Source organism: Protopterus annectens, chromosome 6.part0 (assembly GCF_019279795.1).
Source record: "Protopterus annectens isolate FY-2018-M chromosome 6.part0, PAN1.0, whole genome shotgun sequence".
NCBI classification, from domain to species: Eukaryota; Metazoa; Chordata; order Ceratodontiformes; family Protopteridae; genus Protopterus; species Protopterus annectens.
The window spans coordinates 330,638,897-330,660,551 of record NC_056737.1 but is presented as its reverse complement, the minus strand read 5'-3'; positions in this window follow the sequence as shown (position 1 = coordinate 330,660,551).

Genomic DNA, 21,655 nt, shown 5'->3' with positions numbered 1-21,655 from the left:
TTGGCAGTCACTCTGTCCAAGGGACTATCAGTACACACAAGCAGTTGTGGCTCACCTTCAGTCTCTCTGCTACAGGGTAGCTCCCTCCCTGAGGTAACCACCTCACTAGTCCTGGCTGCAAGTATGGAGTCTGTCTGGGTCTCCTCCAGGCTACCAGACTTACCTGCTTGTCTCCAAGCCTGACTGTGTGTCACTGCACAAGTATATGGTACTGCCTCATCCAAATCCTTCCCTACCAAGACATCTGCAGGATGGTAGTTCAGTACCCCTGTTGTCTAAAGACAACCTACTGTTGACATTTTGTCTTTCCCACTTACTGGCTCCCTCACCTTTTGTTCCCTGCCTTGCATCTGTGGAGGCCTGTATGCCACATGGCCCCACTGGTTACATTCAAAACATTTAACCCTAGCTCCTAGACGTGTACCTGGACTAGTGGCTTCCCCTGCTACTGGCAGATTATGTTGGGGCAGTCTGTGCTGCCCACCCTGGGTTTCTTTAGACCCATGAGAAGTACTGGGGGTCCCTTTCTTGTGCAGGGCTGCCCTGCTTGCCAGGTATAGGTCTCCCTTCTTCCCCAACTCATCTGAAGTAGCACATTGTCTATCAGCTAACCAGATCCTCATGTCCTCAGGCAAATTGCTAAGGACGTGTTCCCTCACCAAAATGTCTGCCAGCCCTTCAAAAGTAGTGACCTGACATCCACTCACCCACCTATGGAAATAAGTGCCCAGTTCAGCAACATATTCACACACATTTTCATCTGCCTTGCGTCTATGCTCACAAAACATTTTCCTATATGTTTCAGGTTTTAGCTTAAACAATTCTAACAAGTGATTTTTAACAGCAGTATAATCAAAACATGCAATATCAGACATTTTTGACATAAAGAAATGTACTGACCTTTTGTGCCTCTGGGGTCCAGTTACTCCCTTTCCCATTACCTCCATGACTCTGGCAAAGAGGCAGCATTTCCCTCTCACGCTTCTTCTGCTGCTCCTTTTCTCTGGCTTTTATCTCCAAAAACCTGGCCTCCAACTCAAGTCTCTTTAGCTCCAGATGGATTTTTAAGTCCTCTGCAGAAAGATTGAGCTGTCCATTCTCTGAGGGTATTATATCTCCACTGCCAGTCTGATTGTCTTCCTGGTTGCTGTTTTCTGATGCAACTGTAACCAAGGCTGCAGTCAGGTCTGCCTTAGTCAGGTTTCCATGCATCAGTCCCCTAGCCTGGCACATCTCCGCCAGCTGGCTCCTTGTCAACTTTCCATACTGACATGCTGCCTGCTCACCCTGACTAACTAAGCTAACAAAAGAAATTAAACAATTGTGATCTGAACTCTGAGTATTCACTATGTGGCTGATTTAGAGTACAAAAACACCTTCAAAGCTCACTGTATACAAGCTACAGGAATTCACTCTACCCACACCACTACAAGCCAATTAGTATTTGCCAACCAATTAATATGTGGTGTGGATATCCCACTACTGCTAAACAATTAATATGTGATGCCCCTGCCCTGGCCCAGCAATCAAGGAGCCTCAATCCTCACCACAAACACCAGTAAGGGGTGTCTCATATAGGAGGAAAGGATAACAAATACACACAGTAAAGTGCAATTTCCCTTAAGAGCACATAGAGATCACAGTCAGTCCAGGACTGGTCGCTCCCTTGCTCTCCAGGTCCTCAATAAGACTCCCCACTGGCACAGTTATAAGGTCCAGATCTCAGCCTAGTGGGTAAACTAAAACCTCCAGCACCCTCTCTGTCCAACCAGTGCTTTGTGTCCCTGCCCAAGTAGCTGACACACACACACACACACACACACACACACACACACACACACACACACACACACACACACACACACACACACACACACACACACTTATACACACACACTTTGAGATAAATGTTTTATACAACCACACAGACACTCATGGGAAAGGCTGGTACAGGTTCTCCAGCTGTGCCCCTTTTACCCAGACTATACGGTAGAAATCACTGCCACCACCCAGCTAATAATTATCAGCTACCGAAAGGCCCTTAAAAGGGTGTCCAATTATTACTGTGCAATATGATTATCCAACTGGTAAGTGCGACTAAACAGTCAAGGCTTATTAGAGTGACTTGGTACAGGATCACTATATACATGCAATGTACTCTAGAGCTTAAATTATCTCTACACAAAAGAGCCACAGTTAAAAGAGTTTAAAAATATTTAATAGTAAATAATTAAAAACACAAGACAATACTTTTTACTACACAGTGCTAGTCAAGAGTTCAGAGATCACAGAGAAATACTTAAAATAATTCAATAGTACAGTTCTGACATCACAAAAAAATACTCAGTCTAATCTTTCTAGTTTCTAGCTATTTCTAAGAGAAAACACAAGTCTAAGATAAACTTACATATAGAGCAAAGGCAGTGCTGAGTTGGATGGTCAAGACAAAAATGCTTAATGCTCTCTGATTCTCTCTGCTTTTAAAATCACATTCCTGGTTCACATTACGTAATTCTTCACACTTCCTTGGGTTCCCATGCTAACAGAAACTACATTTACATTCTTCACCTCTGGGCAGAAACCAGAGCAATAAAGGGCATTTATGCATGCAAATTCTGGCCACTAACTCTGGCCTTAAAACAATAGCAAGAATTCCTTTGTCTAGACCATCCGGAACTGTGTTTACATCAAAGGGTCACAACATGCTTTTCTTGGTCAGAAGAGTGCACTGTTGTTACATTTTTTTCTAGTTCCACATGTAACACCATTTTTTCCATTTAAGACAACAAGCCTGTGGTTTACATTAATATTTACAGATGACAGAATTATCTCTAAAATTCTATCTGGCTAGGCTAGCAGCCTTCATCTATCTTCACCCAATCTTCACAAGGGGTTACAAAGTGCTTTTTATTTGACAGAAGGGGTAATTCATATCTAATAGTACCCTTTGTCAAGTCTATGTTTGCTAAGCATCTGGCCTCTGCTATGTTTTTTGTCAAATCATCAGCTCTAGTATAGGATAGCTATCAAACTTTGACATGTTAGTTAGTTTGTTGAAGTCATTATAGAACCCAGTTCTTTCAAAAGTTTAGCAACCATCACTACTGACCTAGTCCAGCCACTTTTGTGACTCTTGTATCTTTCCAACTTGAGCATCTTTTTAACTTCTCTTACTGCTTTTGTGAATCTTGTACTCTGAAAGGCCTCAGTCTAAGTTTCACTTTAGTTGTTGTCTCTATGTTATGTTCTATCAGGTTACTTTTCATAGATATTTCTGAGAATATCTCCTTATTTCTTAACAGAAATTTTCTTTCTTCTTGCTTTTGTACTTTTGGCAAGGATTCTTCTAACTGTACTTCAGATTGAGATTCTCTGTCTTTCCTGTTTTTCCTGTAAAAACTTCATCTTTGAAGTTAACTACAGAAATTTCTGCTTCTTTCCATTGCTTCACAACATTACTGTGATATAGTTGTTTTTTTTTCTTTCCTTGTTGCCTAACCTTACAGTTTATTGCATATATTCTTTAACTCACCCCAAATTGCCTTTGACACTTAACCATATATTTATTTTCCATGGAGGACCTTAACAAAGATACTTGATCTCCTCGGTTAAATTCTCTAATGCAGGTATTTTACTATAATCTCATTGTTGCATCTCTGGGGCTATCTATATGTAGTCCTTTATTATGGACATAGTCAGTTTTAATCTTTCCTGCAAACTAGCATCATGTTCTATCACACTCTTAAAAGGTGTCTTCTCTCCTTCCCACATTTTCTTAGCAATTTAAGAAAGTCTTCCTGGATGCCTGCCATATAGGAAGCAAGGAGGGTAACCAATGATTTTGGTTCTTCCCATCTTTGCCCATAACTTTTCCTAGCAGGAACTTCAGTGTTTTATTGAACATCTATGCTGATCCATCAGTCTGTATTTGGTAAACTCCTTTCATCAGCTGTTTGACTTTAAAGCACAAATATAACTGATGCAGCACCTTGGCATAAAGGGAGTACCTTGGTCAGTAAAATATCTTTGAGAATATCCTCATTGGAGAATAAGAGTACCATCTGCCCAGCAATAGTCTTAGTATTAGTTCTGCATATAAGTACAGCTTTTGGACATTTTGTAGCTTGGTGTACCGGGACACGTTATGAAATTATATTAGTTACCGCACAATGTCCATAACACTACATTCAAAAATCACATCTGTGGTAAGGAATTGGATCAATGGTCTCTTAAATCTATGATGGGGTGTAGTTTTTGCATCACTGCAGGTACTATTATTAATGTTCTTTTATGCCCGGGCACTAAATCCAGTCTCACACTCTAGCTTTAGCTTTGTCCATTCCCAGGTGATCTCCTAACTCATGACTGTGCACTGGCTTCATTATAGATGCAGACCAGATCACAAACGGCAAACATGATAATATGGTGTTTAAGAAAGAAATACAGAGAAATGTACTTTTTTCTTAGGAAATGTTCTTGAGATGTTAAATAGTCTAGCCCCCTGCTGAACTGCTACATTAACATCTCACTATGCATCATGGCTGATAAATGACACTAAAAATGTATTTTAAAGCAAAGAGACAAAGTTTGGACACTCTGGCATACCAATAAAAATCAAGCAAACCTAGATCTATACAAACAACTTTGAAACAAAGCCAAGTCCCAAGTCAAAACAGACAAAAAGACATACTACTCTGCTGCATAGCAACAACACTACAACAATCCCAAGAAATTCTGGTCCACTATAAAGAAACTTCTGCAACCAGGAAATGCATCCATTCCATCTCCCTCAACTCCTTCTAAAACTGACAACATTGCTACACAATTCAACCTTTCTTTCCAAATTCCATCCACTCACTTATCAACTCTAATTTGAGTACTCCTCCAACTATCCCAACTCTATCCAGTGAAATTAGCAACACCTTTTCCTTCAAACCTGTTCAAACTTTCACCATTAAAAAACTACTCTCCAAACTCAAACCCACAACCCTGGCAGCAGATAACATGCCTTCAGAATTCCTAAAAATAGCAGCAGACATTCTTGCCTATCCGATCACTATTCTGATCAACCGCTCTATCTTGAAACAATATATTCCCTTAAGGATACCTGCCATATAGGAAACAAGTAGGGTAACCAATGATTTTGGTTCTTCCCATCTGTGCCAATAATTTTTCCTAGCAGGAACCTCAGTGTGTTATTGAACATCCATAATGATCCATCAGTCAATATTTGGTAAACTCCTTTCTTCACCTGTTTGACTTTAAAGCACAGATATAACTGATGCAGCACATTGGCATAAAGGGAGTACCTTGGTCAGTAAAATATCTTTGTGAATATCCTCAGTGGAGAATAAGAGTACCATCTGCCCAGCAATAGTCTTAGTATTAGTTCTGCATATAAGTACAGTTTCTGGAAATTTTGTAGCCTGGTGTACTATTACCAGTATGTACCGGGACACATTATGAAATTTTATTAGTTACCGCACAATGTCCATAACAACACATTCAAAAATCACATCTGTGATAAGCAATTGGATCAATGGTCTCTTAAATCTATGATGGGGTGTAGTTTTTGCATTACTGCAAGTACTATTATTAATGTTCTTTTATGCCTGGGCACTAAATCCAGTCTCACACTCTAGCTTTAGCTTTGTCCTTTCAAAGGTGATCTCCTAACTCATGACTGTGCACTGGCCTCATTATAGATGCAGACCAGACCACAAGTGGCAAACATGATAATATGGTGTTTAAGAAAGAAGTACAGAGAAATGTACTTCTTTCTTAAGAAATGTACTTGAGATGTTAAATAGCCTAGCCCCCTGCTGAACTGCCTGAATAACATCTCACTATGCATCATGGCTGGCAAATTACACTAAAAATGTATTTTAAAGCAAAGAGACAAAGTTTGGACACTCTGGCAGACCAATAAAAATCAAGCAAACCTAGATCTATACAAACAACTTTGAAACAAAGCCAAGTCCCAAGTCAAAACAGACAAAAAGACATACTACTCTGTTGCATAGCAACAACACTACAACAATCCCAAGAAATTCTGGTCCACTATAAAGAAACTTCTACAACCAGGAAATGCATCCACTCCAACTCCCTCAACTCCTTCCAAAACTGACAACATTGCTACACAATTCAACATTTCTTTACAAATTCCATCCACTCACTTATCAACTCTAATTTCAGTACTCCTCCAAATATCCCAACTCTATCCAGTGAAGTCAGCAAAACCTTTTCCTTCAAACCTGTTCAAACTTTCACCATTAAAAAAATTACTTTCCAAAGTCAAACCCACAACCCTGGCAGCAGATAACATACCTTCAGAATTCCTAAAAATAGCAGCAGACATTATTACCTATCCCATCAATATTCTGATCAACCGCTCTATCTTGAAACAATATATTCCCTTAAGTTGGAAAATATCTTACATTATTCCCTTCACAAAGGAGGCAACTCCAATGAATTCTCTAACCACAGGCCCAATGCAATCTTACCACCCCTTTCCAAAATATTAGAAAAATGTATCCACACACAGCTCTTAAACTACCTACTAACTAGCAACCTCTTATCTAACACTCAGCATGGGTTCCTGCTACACCATAGCACCACAACTGCCCTACTAAGTTTTGCTAACACCATAAACCTACATAGAAGCCATGGGAAACTTGTTTCTTCTATCTTCTTGGATCTCTCCAAGGTCTTTCATACTGTCTCCCACCAGAATGTACTTAATGAATTTTCCACTCTAAATGTTAGCCACTCTTTCCTAGCTTGGTTCCATAGCTACTTAACTGGCTGACAGCAGGCTGTCAAATGGCAACAGGAAACCTCATCCCTACTGCTTATCAACATAGGAATGCCCCAAGGTTCTATTCTAGGTCCTTTACTCTTTAGTGTTTTCACCAACCAGCTGCACACATCCACCCTCTAGCCTCCATCATTCAATATGCAGACGAGTCAACACTCATCTGTGCTGCTTCTTTCCCAAAACAACTAGTAACTATAACTCAACAGTCCTTCTCAGCAGTTGAATCTTGGCTGTCTGCCTCACAACTAATACTGAACCCTTCCAAGACAAAACTGATGCTCTTTCACCCCACCAAATCATGCATTCCCCCAACTACATTCCAAATACACTCCTCCAATAACACTACAGTGTGTGCTGTTATCCAAACAAAATTATTAGGTGTATTAATTGACAATAATTTGAAATTCAACTTACACCTATCACAGTCCATATTAAACTAGACTCACTGTATAGAATCAAGCCATTCCTTACTAACCACACCAGACAGGATATCGGCAGAGCTCATATTCTCCCCACTGTACTGTATGCCTCTCCTATCTTTACAAACCTAAGTAAAACTGATATAGCTAAGCTTGAAACCTGCTACAATAAAATAGCAACATTTGCTACTAACTCTTAGCAAAGATCTTACCACTGCTCTGCCTTACATAAACTGAACTGGGTAGAACTATCCCATCACTTTGCTCACACTCAGCTCACCTCAACTCACAGACTACTACACCAACCTCAAAAGACCCCCACCCTTCAACAAATACTTCAACCTTATAGTAACACTCAACTACTCCAATCATCTTATGACTACAGGTCTACAAAAGCAACAATAGAGCCGGTGACTCTCTCTACTCTAACCACAGCTCCAAAATATGGAATATGATCCCTCAGCACATCATAACCACTGTCAAACCATTCCATTTCAAAAAAACTCCTAAAAGACTACCTCAGTAACAATTGGATTTGCACATGTATCATTCCAGGTTAATGCCTTTCCATCACCTAGTAACTCTACTTACTCTACTCTCAGCCATGTCCCTATAAGTATCTCTATACCTATGTCCTATTACTCTCATCTCACTCTGCTCCCAACCATGTCCCTATAAGTACCTCTGCACCTGTGAGCTATTACTCTTACCTCCTTCCCTCCATTCATCTCCATACATTTCTTTTCACGCTTCTAACTTCTCTCCAGTTACTACACTCCATCTAGTACATACTAATCTCCTTCTGTCCCCTAACCTCTTTACCTCTCATTCATCTACTTTTATAACTCTCTCCTATTATTCTTCCACCCTCCTTTTCCCAATTCTTCTACTAACACTGTCTCCTGCCTTTTCTCCCCAGCTATCTCTCACTCCAATGGCAATCACTATAGTTAAATACTTTTCACTTCGAAATCTCCCCAGTCTACGTATTTTATTTACATCTTTGCAGACTGAATCATGAATTGTGTTCTTACTGGTACCTTAGAGATTTTGCTCTAATTACAATGTTTTAATAGCGATGTCATATTATTTTCACTTACTTTGTAATCAACTTAACTTCTGTGATTGAATGTGCACCTATGATGTGTGTATCTTGTATTTTGTGCTTATGAATAATTTTTGTAATTTTTAAAAATTTTCTATGGAGCTTTTCCCCTGGGCCTCTGCTGAAAATGGGCTCTCACCTTGTTGGACCATCATGGTAAACAAATGTAAAATAAATAAAAATAAAATAAATAAATAAATGTGTATTTACATTAAGTATGCACCATCCATTTATTTATGAAAGCACAATAAAAGGGCAAATGCCTTCACATTTAAATACAACTGATAATAGGTTTGGGAAACAGATGTACTGATGCAAGAATTTAATGAATGAGGTTATAGTAATGAAATGTTAGATGGACAAAGGTTAGCAGTAACAAATGAAAGGAAACATAATAGACATAGACATGTCTTTTCAATAGGGCAATACAACAGGAGAATAGAAGAACAGATGCAAGGATTAAGGATAACACTTATGTACAATAGGCATACAAAACTAATAGAAAATATAGTGAGAAAACCGTGGCATATATTACAAAATTTGAATACTACTAAAGGGTTGCATTGAGACAAACGGAGACTTATATATAAAAAGAGCTTTAAATTTAAAACAAAAAATGTGATATAAGGAACAGGAGAAATTTTAGTATATGAACCTTAGCAACAGGATTACTACATATCCCTACTGTAATTGTAGCTTTTGTAAGTATATAAATGAGCATACGGTAATTTATCTTCCTGTTATGCAGAAGGACATACATTTGAATACATATATATATATATATATATATATATATATATATATATATATATATATATATGCACCTCATTTTATATAGGAAAGGTTAATAGAACATTAAAGGAAAGAATTAGTAACCATCTTTCAGAAATAAGAAGAAGATTAGCACAAATGCCTTATATTAACACATGCAAGAGAATGAGGGACAACATTTTAAACTCGCAGTCTTAAGTATAGTGCGTGAAAGAGTAAGGGGAGGTGACATTAAACTTGAAACTGAGAATAGGGAATACAAGTAAATTAACATATTTAGAGTAAAATGAATCTTCAGAGTTAAATGGACAGATAAGTATAATGACGAGGATTGACATTTTAAGTAATGATTGTTTTAATTATGTTTTAATTGATGCGTTTAAGTCATTCATTTATATGTTTTTTAATTGAATTATAACAATCTGAAGTGTTTGCGATAGCTTGTGAAAGCTTATTGTGTTGTGCAATCTGTTGCAATATTAAAGCTACATTTGTGGTTCCTGAGTTTCTACTGTTTTATTTGTTTTAAAGTGTATGTGCCATACCTGTAAATTCGCTAACTCGCTAGTTTCTTCAATTGCTTGTCTCCCAAAAACTACACCTTCTGCTATATTTTCCCCCATACAAAGGGAAGATCTAGATAAAGATCACATTCTGCTTTACTTTTTTTGTTGTCTGTACAAGCCTTTTGAGTGCGCTGTTTTCTTTTAGATTATTCTCAGCTTGAATTAGTGTGAGTGGCCACTACATTCACACCTTTCCTTCCTCTTCCTTCTTTGTTTTGCCCTCCCTTTGCAAAATGTCTCAAAAAACATCATTTACATTCATTTATACTTATTTCCTTCCTTACAGATACCTGCTGTTAGAGTTTGCCTTCATGCAGTTTTTCTGCATTTTACTTACAGAAATGGGTCCATAAATTTGCCTTTTCCTACCTAGCTCACTTTTAGTACCCAAATTATTCTGGGGTCCTCGCTTAAATACCCATTTTCTTTCTGTTTCTGATTTCTCTATTTCTATGCTAACACTTCTTGCAAGTCTCTGCAGACTTCTGTCTTATAAGGATTATTACTTCAGAGTTCCCTATTAGTTTACCTTCCGTCCCTATCTGTTATTAGTTTGGGTTTCTGTTGGTCTATTACCATGGTAGCTTTCTGATAATAGACTGTATCCTTTTATATTATCTAACTACTAGCACATTCTTGTACCTTTTGTGGCATGTATACCATCGTCCTTCTCCTGATTTTGACATGGGATCTCTGCAAGACTGCTTTGTTGTACGAACTGAATGCATCGAGCTGCTGCTGCTGCTGTGCCTGTTTCCTTTTAAGTATATCAGCCTCTTACACTGTATCTATCACTTATACTCCCTCATACATTTTCATAGTGCTTTAAATGGGCAAAACTTTACCTCCTATTACATGATGAGTCAAATCAGGCATTATAGCCATAGAATGTTTTTATTAGAACCATGTCTACATGTGTAAGGGGATACTCTTTCTATCACCATCATGCTAGATTACCTCCAGTTTTTCTTTGCTATTAATCTTGTACTTGCTGTGCTACTTTGTATTTGTTACTGGTACTTAGTTGCTGTATTTCTATACTTTTGGCCTAACAAGGCTACCTTTTTACTCGGCTATGTGAAGATAAACTAATTTGCAGAGGGACAAGCACTGCTCCATGTGCTTCAGAGAAGATACTGCCATTACTACTCTTCATTCCTGCAACAACGTACTGACTACTGTAATAGGGCCAGGCACCATGGACATGAATGTTCATGCTATTCTCCACAGCCAGCTTGGTGGATTTGGGTGTCATAGGCAATTGCCTTATGTTTACTGATAACCAGCTTATTTTCAAAAAAACTGATAAGGTATGTGAGAGATGTATTTACACAATGTCACTGTAGGCAAAGCTGTCACATACAAGGATACATAATGACAACCTGGTTGTCAGAAATGCATAAACTACACCCTCCACACACAGTATGGATTAGACACGAAGACCCACATATGCTGAGGCACTTAAAAGTAATCTTCCTAAACCCTGAAGACCTCCCAGTCATTTGACCTACAACGGATATTTTCAGCAGCCCCAAAAGCATTCCACCAAAACAACACTCACTATGATGTATAACAGCCACGCCGCATGGAGTCTCAACTTTCCACCAAAATAACACCCACTATGACCATACAGACACACAGCATGGAGCTTCAGCTTTAAAGCCTATAAAGCAAGCCACCATACAACTCAATATTTTACAATGTCAGTGAAGCAAAGGTAACACACTTGCAGTTGATGCAAAAGGCTGTGGGTTCTATTCCCACACCAGGTAATGGATTGCCAATGCTGCAATGCAGGATAAAATTGGTGCTACACTCCTGGGTTTGTTGTCCTTTGGATGAGATGTTAAACCAAGGTCTCATCTGCTTGAGCTGGTGGTAGCTCAAGTGGATATAAAAGATCCCACAGTACCTATCAGAAAGAGTAGGGTCCTTCATATATATATATATATATATATATATATATATATATATATATATACATACATATTTACAATATATACACTACAGAATAGTGTCAGGAGTGATTTGTGACAGATGGGTACCAGTAAGAGTGAAAGGGAAGGTGTATAAGATGGTAGTGAGACCAGCTGTGTTATATGGGTTGGAGATGGTGGCACTAATGAAAAAGGCAGGAGTCAGAGATGGAGGTGGCAGAGTTAAAGATGTTAAGATTTGCACTGGGTGTGATGAGGATGGACAGGATTAGGAATCAGTATATTAGAGGGTCAGCTCAGGCTGGATGGTTTGGAGACAAAGCCAGAGAGGTGAGATTGAGTTGGTTTGGACATGTGCTGAGGAGGGATGCTGGGTATATTGGGAGATGGATGCTAAGGATGGAGCTGCCAGGTAAGAGGAAAAGAGGAAGGCCTAAGATAAGGTTTATGGATGTGGTGAGAGAGGACATACAGGTGGTTGGTGTGACAGAGCAAGATGCGAAGGACAGGAAGAAATGGAAACAGGTAATCTGCTGCAGCAATCTCTAATAGGAACAGTGGGAAGAAGAAGAAGACACTAGAGACAATATATACAATTTTCTTTTACATTTCCCCACAAAAAACAAACAAAATAATAATTTTTACTTTCTGACCCCACTCCAACTTCCACAACCAAAACCTTTTATTTTTTTAACATCGTAGCCAAATCCCACTTTTCATTAAACATAAGTTCCTTCAACCATTGATTCCATATTATCCATATAATACAAAACAGTTTCTTATCAATTCTTTAATGATTGTGGCATTAATATTTTGAGGCTCATTATTAAAGAGAATAATAGAAAATTAGAAAATTTGGAACAGGAAATTATAGTTTTGGATGGTTTTATCAAGAAGGATATGTTGTTTGAAATTAAAAATGAAAAAGAAAGATACTTTAGCATAGGATCAGAAATAGATGCTAAATGTACTTTATTAGAACAAAGAAAAATTAAGAAATTAAGGAGGAATATTGAAGAATATCAAAATGATATGAGTTACCCTAAGCCACCTGCTATGAAATGGGAACATAATAGCAGAGTAAGCTACAAGAAGAGTAACATCAGAAATGTTTCTAGAAATATACCTGGTGAGGAATATGAGTGGATGGATTATGATACTGAATTTCCACCATTGACAAATGAAACAGTGCAACAGGGTAATAATAAAAGGTACCAAAATTTTCAGTGGAGGGGAGGGAGAAGGGGGAGAGGGAGATATTAGATAATTTTATTAATACCCCTGCCCCCACCCACATTTGTCCCCCTATGGAGACTGTGGTTTCTATACGGAATATGATTCCTGTTACCAGATCAACAACACAGGATGAGTTGGATGTAGGTATCCTACATACAGGAACTACTCATACACTTAATAATTTTTCTATTTATAATTTTAGTAACATTTCTATTAACAAAATACACTTTGATGTCCTGAGTAAAGGATTTAAATTTATTCCTAATATGAAAGGTGACCTGGTTCAGACTATAATAGATATGAAGCTGTTCTTAAGGAAAGTGAATCTACAGGTTACACTACCCCCTAGAAACTTGGACGTAGGTTCCCAAAAAAGTATGCTTACTAGAAAAAGTATGTTTAATCTGCCCTATCACCCCCAAATAAAAAAACTTGGATTCAATATTGGAGAAGAAAATTAGAGAAGAATTTAAATTTACAGTTAAAGAGCATAATATTACAGAGGAAGAATCTAAGATGTTGAATGAGTTAAGGTTTAATAATCAAGTTAGAATTATGAAACCTGATAAAGGGGGAGGGGTGGTTATAATGGACAACATTATCTACGATGGAAAAATGAATATGATTCTAGGTGACGACAATAAATATAGAATAGTTTCCTTGAATGAAGTTCAACTGGCTTATCAAAAAATAGACAATATTTTAGATAATATGCTTTTGGAAGGCACTATAGATGTTAAGCTGCATCAATTCTTATATGTACCTAAACCTAAGATACCCATTATTTTTGGGATACCGAAGGTACACAAAAATGTTAGTGATCCGCCCTTAAGACCGATAGTAGCAGCTGACGGTTCCAAGACTATTACTTTGGCTAAATATGTGGATATTACAACAAAACATATTTGTACCACGAATAAATATATATTAAAAGATTCTTGGGACCTGCTGAGGGACATCAATTTTGAGTTACTTACTAATGACCTTATTTTTGTGACAATTGATGTCATTGACTTATTTTCATGTATACCCCACCATGAAGGTATGAGGTTTTTTGAGGACATGGTTTTTTTTGACAAAAAATTGACACACTCAGAAAAAAATGCAGCAGTAGCATTGGTTGAAGTTGTATTAAGGAACAATTTCATTGTATTTAATGATGAATATTATCAGCAGATTAGCGGTGTAGCAATGGGTGCGGCTTGCGCACCCACTTATGCTAACATCGTGTTAGCAGCATGGGAATCAAATTTTGTCCTTAATTCCGGATTTGCACAATACTGGACACTTTATAGGCGTTTTTTAGACGACATAGTTATTTTTTGGACGGGGGGTAGTGAAAAATTTCTGGAGTTTTTTAATTATATCCAGAATACTACTAATTTTTTAAGATTTACATACACCATGTCCACTGATAGACTGCAATATTTGGACGTGGAAGTATATAAGAACTTGAATAATATGGATTTTGAAACTAAGGTTTTTAGAAAAAGTACCTTCTGCAATTCCTTCTTGCATTTCACCAGCGCACACCCCCCACATTGTAAAAAGAACATTGTCAAGGGACAATTTGTGAGGGGGTGTCGCATGACTAGTAAGAATGATGATTTTTTTTAAGGAATGCAATACACTGGAGGGAATGTTTTTAGCCAGGGGCTATCCTCTTGAATTCATTTCTGATATTAGAAAAGAAGTAGAGCAGAATAGATTAACGAAATATAAACCAATAAAAGGTACAGAATTGATTACCAATGAAAATAATTTGGCATCTCTTGTTGGGAGTAATAAGGCTAGTGTCGAAGATGAGTTTCAATATAATTCGGCATTGGTAATGGAGTTTAATACTTTCAATACTAAAGTGAAAAAGATTTTTCAGAAAGAATGGAGTAATTTTGTTTCCTTCTCTGATATTTTGAATATTAAAAAAGAGATGCCCAAAATAGTGTATAAAAATGGTAGATGTATAAAAAATTTGCTGGAAAACAACAAAGTAACTAATAATGAAATTTCTATGAAAATGTTACCATTTAATAAAAATAAAAAATATGGAACATATCAATGTGGACACTGTAATCAGTGCCCATATATCAGTAACAAGATAGAGATTTTGTTGCCAGCTAGGGATATCAATATTTATGCCTCTGGTTATTTTAACTGTGATTCACAAGGGGTGGTATATTTAGCTACGTGCTTAGAATGTAATTCATACTATGTGGGGAAGACTGAAAGAGCATTAAAGAAGAGAATCTATGAACATATCTATGAGATATCTAAGAAAAAAGAAACAAATGCTCTATTTAAGCACACATTAGATTGTAATAATGCTAGATTCTTCTTCTTTGTGTTAGAACAGGTTAAAAAGGAAACAAGGGGAGGCCTTTGGGAAGAAAGACTAGAATTTAAAGAGCTTTGGTGGCAGATTTTACTAGATGCAACAAATAGCCCAGGGCTTAATGATCATATATCTTTAACTTCAGTGTTAAAGCTGAGAGCAGCTAGAATTTAATTTGTACTAGCAATAGTTCTCTAGGAACAGCAGATGGTGCTGTTTGAATAGTGAATCTTTTAGGATATAATATAATGGAAAGGATTTTTAAACAATAGTATTAGTAGTTTTTATATATACATATATATTTATTTATTTATATGATTTTAATTGTATTTATTGTGAAGAACTGAATTTTAAACAAGGGAGAAATGGTTTTAATCTGTTATGATGAACATCGAAGTGTATTTTAATTGATAGTTGTTCCAAATGAGCCTTTCAAACAGATGTATGCAATGAAAATTACAAAATAATGAATTTTTATTGGATGGCTTAAACCACATGAGAGTATATTATGTGTTTTTAGATATTCTATGGTTGTCTGATGAAGTCTTACATGCTTTTGGAGACGAAAACGCACACTGTGTTTTTTAAAAGTGTTTACGTTTTCTGTGGTTTGTTTCCTTGCATTTTTCAATAAAGCGATCTGGTGTATCAGCTGGTGGACTGCTTCCGTGACTTTGGACTTACTTCTTATCAATTCTCTTAACATAGTTTCTACTTTTATTCTTATATCTGAATTCAATCATACCCATATCTATACTACTTACTTCTGTAAATCCCTCCACATAATTTGAATCTAATATATTTTTCCATGACATTTTAATTCTTTTGCATCCTATAAAACATGTTCACTAATTTTAAATTCCCCACAGTATAAACATATTCTATCTTTCTTACTTTTATAAGGCATATTTGCCTTTACTAATATTTTTTGTATTGTCGGTTTCCATAAAAAACTTGGCACTCTAGCATAGGTTAGCACTAGTCTAACGTCCCTTGCAAGCCACTGTTAGCCTTGCCAATTATCCCTTGTGAGACTTAAACCATGCACCTTGTGTTTGTAAGGCAAACATCTTAACCATTAGGCCAGCCTTACTATTCTTGCTTGTATGGCATTCCTTTTTCCTTTATGTAACTCTTTCCATGGATATATTTAAAAATACATTTCCCTAATATTATTATACCATACTTTTCTTCCCTTTTCTGTTTTTTTAACACTCATTTTCCATAACATAATTTTATCCTGCTAGTTATCTAATTTTCTATTCCAACAACCTTCCCTTCATTGTAAACTAAAATGTTTAACCATTCCATTTTATACTTTAGACTTAATATCTGAGTTAAAGTGGTATCATCATTGTCCTTTAAACATTTCATTACTCTATACAAATTCAAACATGCAATATAAACTTTTGGATTTATTAACTCTACACCTCATGTTTCTTTATGCACATATAGAATCCCCCTTTCACTTGATTTAACTTTGATCCCCAAATAAACAAAAAAAAATATTATGCACTTCTTTTTTCTAAAACCAAAGGTAAACTAAATATTCCTGCTAAATATGCAATTCTAACTAACAAAATAGAGTTCATTAAATACACATTTTTGAAAAGACAATCTAAAGGCTTTCTAAAATAGATACTTAGTTCTCATTTCCTATAATTTTTCCTTCCATACTTTATCTATAATAGCTTGCTTTCCAAACCATATTCCAAGAATTTTTACCTTTCTCATATTAAATTTAATCCCTTCATGCAGCTCCTCAGATTCAAATCCTTGACTTTTTTCTTTATTTATCGAAAAACTGATCACTTGAATAGTTTTCTGTAAATATTGCATCATACTGCTCATACCTATTTTATCCTTAGCAACAACAATAATAATAATAATAATAATAATAATAATAATTCTAATAATAATAACAATAATAATAATATATTCTGCATAAGTTAACAGAATTTGAAACTTTATCCTTTCTTTTGAAATACAACTCATCACTTCCATTTCTCTATGAATATGTGTAGATATCACATTCATCACTAATACAAATAATATTCCAATCAATGAACAACCTTGTCTAATCCCTTTCTCAAGCTGCATATCTCCACTAAGCCACCTGTTTACCAATGCTTTAACTATATTGTATCTATAAGCTGTAATACAAACACTTTTTTATCTTTTTGCTTATATTATAAACTTCAAATATCTCCCTTAATACTAAATGATGAACTGAATCAAAAGGTCTACTTAAATCCCTTACCATTAAGTTTGCATTTACATTTATGTACAATATATCATCTACTACTTCCCTAATTATCATTATTACATCCTGGATCCTTCACTGTTTTATACCATATGCATGCCCCTTTACAACTTTACTTACTTTCTCCTCCATTCTTTTTTGTAAAATTTTCAAAAAATGTTTGTAATCCATATTATTTAATACCATTGGTTTCCAGTTCTGTAACTCACGTTTATCACTGTTTTCTATATAAATCTCATTATATCCTTGCAGAATTCTTTATACATAAAACGTTTATCTAACCACAACATTTTTGATGCATTGTCATGTCCTTATACATCCTATATTCTATTTCATCCAGTCCTGCAGCCAAGTCTAAATTCACTACTTTCAAAATTTGATCTAATTCTTCTATCTTAATTTTTCTTTCTAGATCTTTATTGTCTTTATCAGACAATGAATACACTTTCCATTTTTACTAATTTTTATCCTCTGTCCTTCAAATAAAGTCGAAATATATTTTCTACCATTTCCAAGATTTTCTCTTATGTGTTATATATATTACCTACTGAATCCTTCAATTCTATCATAACGCTTTTATTCTCTTTCATTGTTTAATTAAATATGGTGCAATTTCTTCTTTTTTCCTTGCAAAAAATGTCTTTGCTTATACAATAACAGCTCTATTTTCTTCTTGTTCATCTCATATAACTCTTGCTCCTTCATAAAAAAATCATCATTCCTCTCCATACATTCAATAACATTATTACTTACCTTCTTATAATATATATTATCCATATTTATCTTTTCTTTTCCCCCATATCATATAACATGTTTTATACTTCTGTTTAAAGCTTAGCCACCACTCTGCCCAATCCTTATAAAAACTCTCTCATCCCCACGTGATCTACCCATAATTTCATCTTGTCCCTTACCTATTTTTATATATTCAGAATTTCCTTTTATCACATTCCAAATTGCCCTATGATCTGTAAAACTGTCATCAAAATACCTTCTTCTGCTATTAATAAACTTTCTGATACCAAAAAATAATCTATTTTTGTTCTCATTTTTCCTTTTTTATAGGTCCATGCCTTTTGATTCCAAATTCTTAAATGTCCATATTTTGTAATGTCCCATACTAATTTAACATTATATGCTTTCTTTCTGGGCTGTCTCAAATTACAGTTAAAACCCCCTACTACAATATTGTTCATATTAATTGCTAGTGTTTCTAAACATTTCTTCTCTCTCCTGTTGGATACGTATGCATAAATAGCAACAATTCTAATAACCTGATTCTTCCATCTGTGGTTATACCTGCTGTAACAAAAGTAACAACTAACACTTTAATTGTGTCTTTATATAAGATAAGAATGCCCAAACAAGTCTCCTTCCCAAAATTCCAAATCACCATTTTCCTCACCATACGTGTATTTGAAATCTTTCAACTTGTGATAAGAATCTGATATCTTCTGAAATAATAATATCACTGTCATGTTTACTATACCATTCTAACATTCCTAGTCTTTTCTCTAACTTTTTCAAACTATTAACATTAAGGGCTAAAACTTTACAAGTAATTTTATGTTAATTTAATATATATTCATCCTTTTCCCTTCTTTTTCTTTTTAAAATCCCTTTATAATCTTCGTTTTCCTCTTCTGTACTCTTTTTCCAATATCCTTTCTTTTAACTATATTCCATTTTAACCTCATCACTATCACTCAACCCTGGCTCTTCTTTCTCAACTCTTTCTATATTTGCATCTTCCTTTGTATTAATATTTTGTATCACTTCTTCTCTAGCCATAACATTTATTGTTTCTTTTTGTGTTTTCACTGTTTCTAATTGTTCTCTACCTTGCTCTGTTACTGTTTCTATTGTTTCTACTTCTACCATGCTTCTTTTTCTTCGCACTCTCCCTCCAATGAGCCACTTTATTACACTTATAACATTTTTGTTCACAGTTCTTTGCATCATGTCCTATTTCCCCACCGACAAAACATCTTCTTTTGACACAGTTATTTCTTAAATGATCATTTTTTTTCCACACAAAAACATGTTTTTGGCTGTCCCCACTATTGTACCATGCCTCTGTTACCTTCAACATTTATGATACTTGGAATATGCACAATACTCTCTTTCTCTAATTTTAAAATCACATTGTAATCCCGCTCCCGAGTCCAAACTCTATTATATAATTTAGATAAACTCAATACATCTTTACATAATTTTAGTAAATGTCTTTTTAGTCTCCTTTTTCTGTTTTAGTCCTAAATTGAATGTTCATTTTCTTATTTTCCCTGTAAAATTGCTTACACTCATCACTATTTTTTCTTGTTTCCAACTCTTTCCACAGATCAACAAAATAAAAAGATTTCATAATATTAACATGCCATTCCGTTCTATTCTTTTCTATTACATTCATTTTTTGTTCCCATAACACAATTTTACTATGAAATTCTCTCATTTCTTCATTAATGACACTTTTACTTTTTTCTTCATTTCCATTTATTCTAAAGTTGTCTGTATTTAACATACATTATTGTCACTACCAAATTTTTATTATTTTTCATAACTCCTTTTAATAATTTATACATATTTAAAGATGCTGCATGCACAATTGGGCTATTAATCCCAGCCCCCTGCTCTTCTTTCATATATACAATTCCACTCTTTATAGGGTTCAATCCCAACCTCCATATGAATGAAAATATTATCATCATAATTTCTTTTTCATACTTCACTGGTATCATTTAAATGTTTGCAACATAAGTTATTTTACCCAATATTATAGCATTTATCAAGTGTGCTTTCTTTCTATAGGGAAATATATATGTTTTCCAGAAAGTAATCATTTCTTTGATTCCTTTAATAACTGTTCCATTGCTCATGTTTATATTCACTTTTACAAAATAGTCTCCCCAATATAGCTATACAATTTTCATTATATTCCACCCCTATTATCTCTTCATAACCAAAACCTTTAGTTTTCTCTTTATTTATACTTAAACCAATTTTCTTAAGTATAATATTTAATTTTTCATTTATGTCTTCCATCTATAATTTATTTTTAGCAATTATTACAATGTCATCTGCATAAGTATGCATTATCGGTATTTGTACCTCTTTCATCATTTTATAGCCTCCATTACTTGCCATTTTATTTATTTCAACAACTACTATTTTCATGACTAATGAAAATATCACACTGCTGGGTGGACATCCTTGTTTTATTCCACACTCTATTTTCACATCTTCGTCAATTCAACCATTATCTTAATTTTTTTTCATATATTGATTTAATAGGTTCATAGGTTCATAATTTAGTACTAGGCTAACTGCTCTTTTGGGCCATTTGAAGCCTAGCCAGTTACCCCATGTGAGAATCAAACCCTGCACCATGTGTCTTTAAGGTAAACACCTTAACCATTAACAATTTGTAATACTTTGTCACTTATGCTATATTCCTGCAAAATGCTCCACAGTGCTTCATATTGGATATTATCATATGCCTTACTTACATCACCTATCATAACCTTTACTTCTCATTTTTATTAATAATGACATCAATTACTTCTCTTAAGCACAACAAATTCTGATTTCTTGATTTCCCTTTCCCTTTCTTCCATACACATTTTTATCATATAACCTTTCCATTTAAAATTTTATTCTTTTACTTATTATTCTCATAAAAATTTATAGTCCATTCCCCCAGATTTAATAAAATCCATGTAGGCATAGTGTACAGCCTACATGGAAGGTACTGTGGCTGTGTATGTGGCTCCCCTTCGGTAGTGCGCCATGCATATTAATGAAGGTGCATTACTGAGGGAGAGCCATGTAACATGGTTATTGACTCAGTGTAGGCAGTGTGTTACTATGTCCTGAGATGAGTAACACTCCCCTGCACTGTCAAAGTGCAGTATATCAATGTATGCACATGTATTAAATGTATTTATTTATTCATTTTTAATGTTTGCATGGTGCAGTGTGGCACATAGCAATTGACATGGGCCAGACATCTGAAAATAGAAACCAGATGCATTTAATTATGAATGCAAAGGTCAAGTTTAAGCATAGGTGAGAAGGTTTGCATGGTGTGGTACAGTGCTCAGCAGTGCTTAACTGTAGTTGAGAGATCTATGTAAAAGTATATCAGCATTCTACACATCCATGTAGCCATATGGTTTGAGTGACAGCATTATGTGTAGTAGGTGCAGGGTT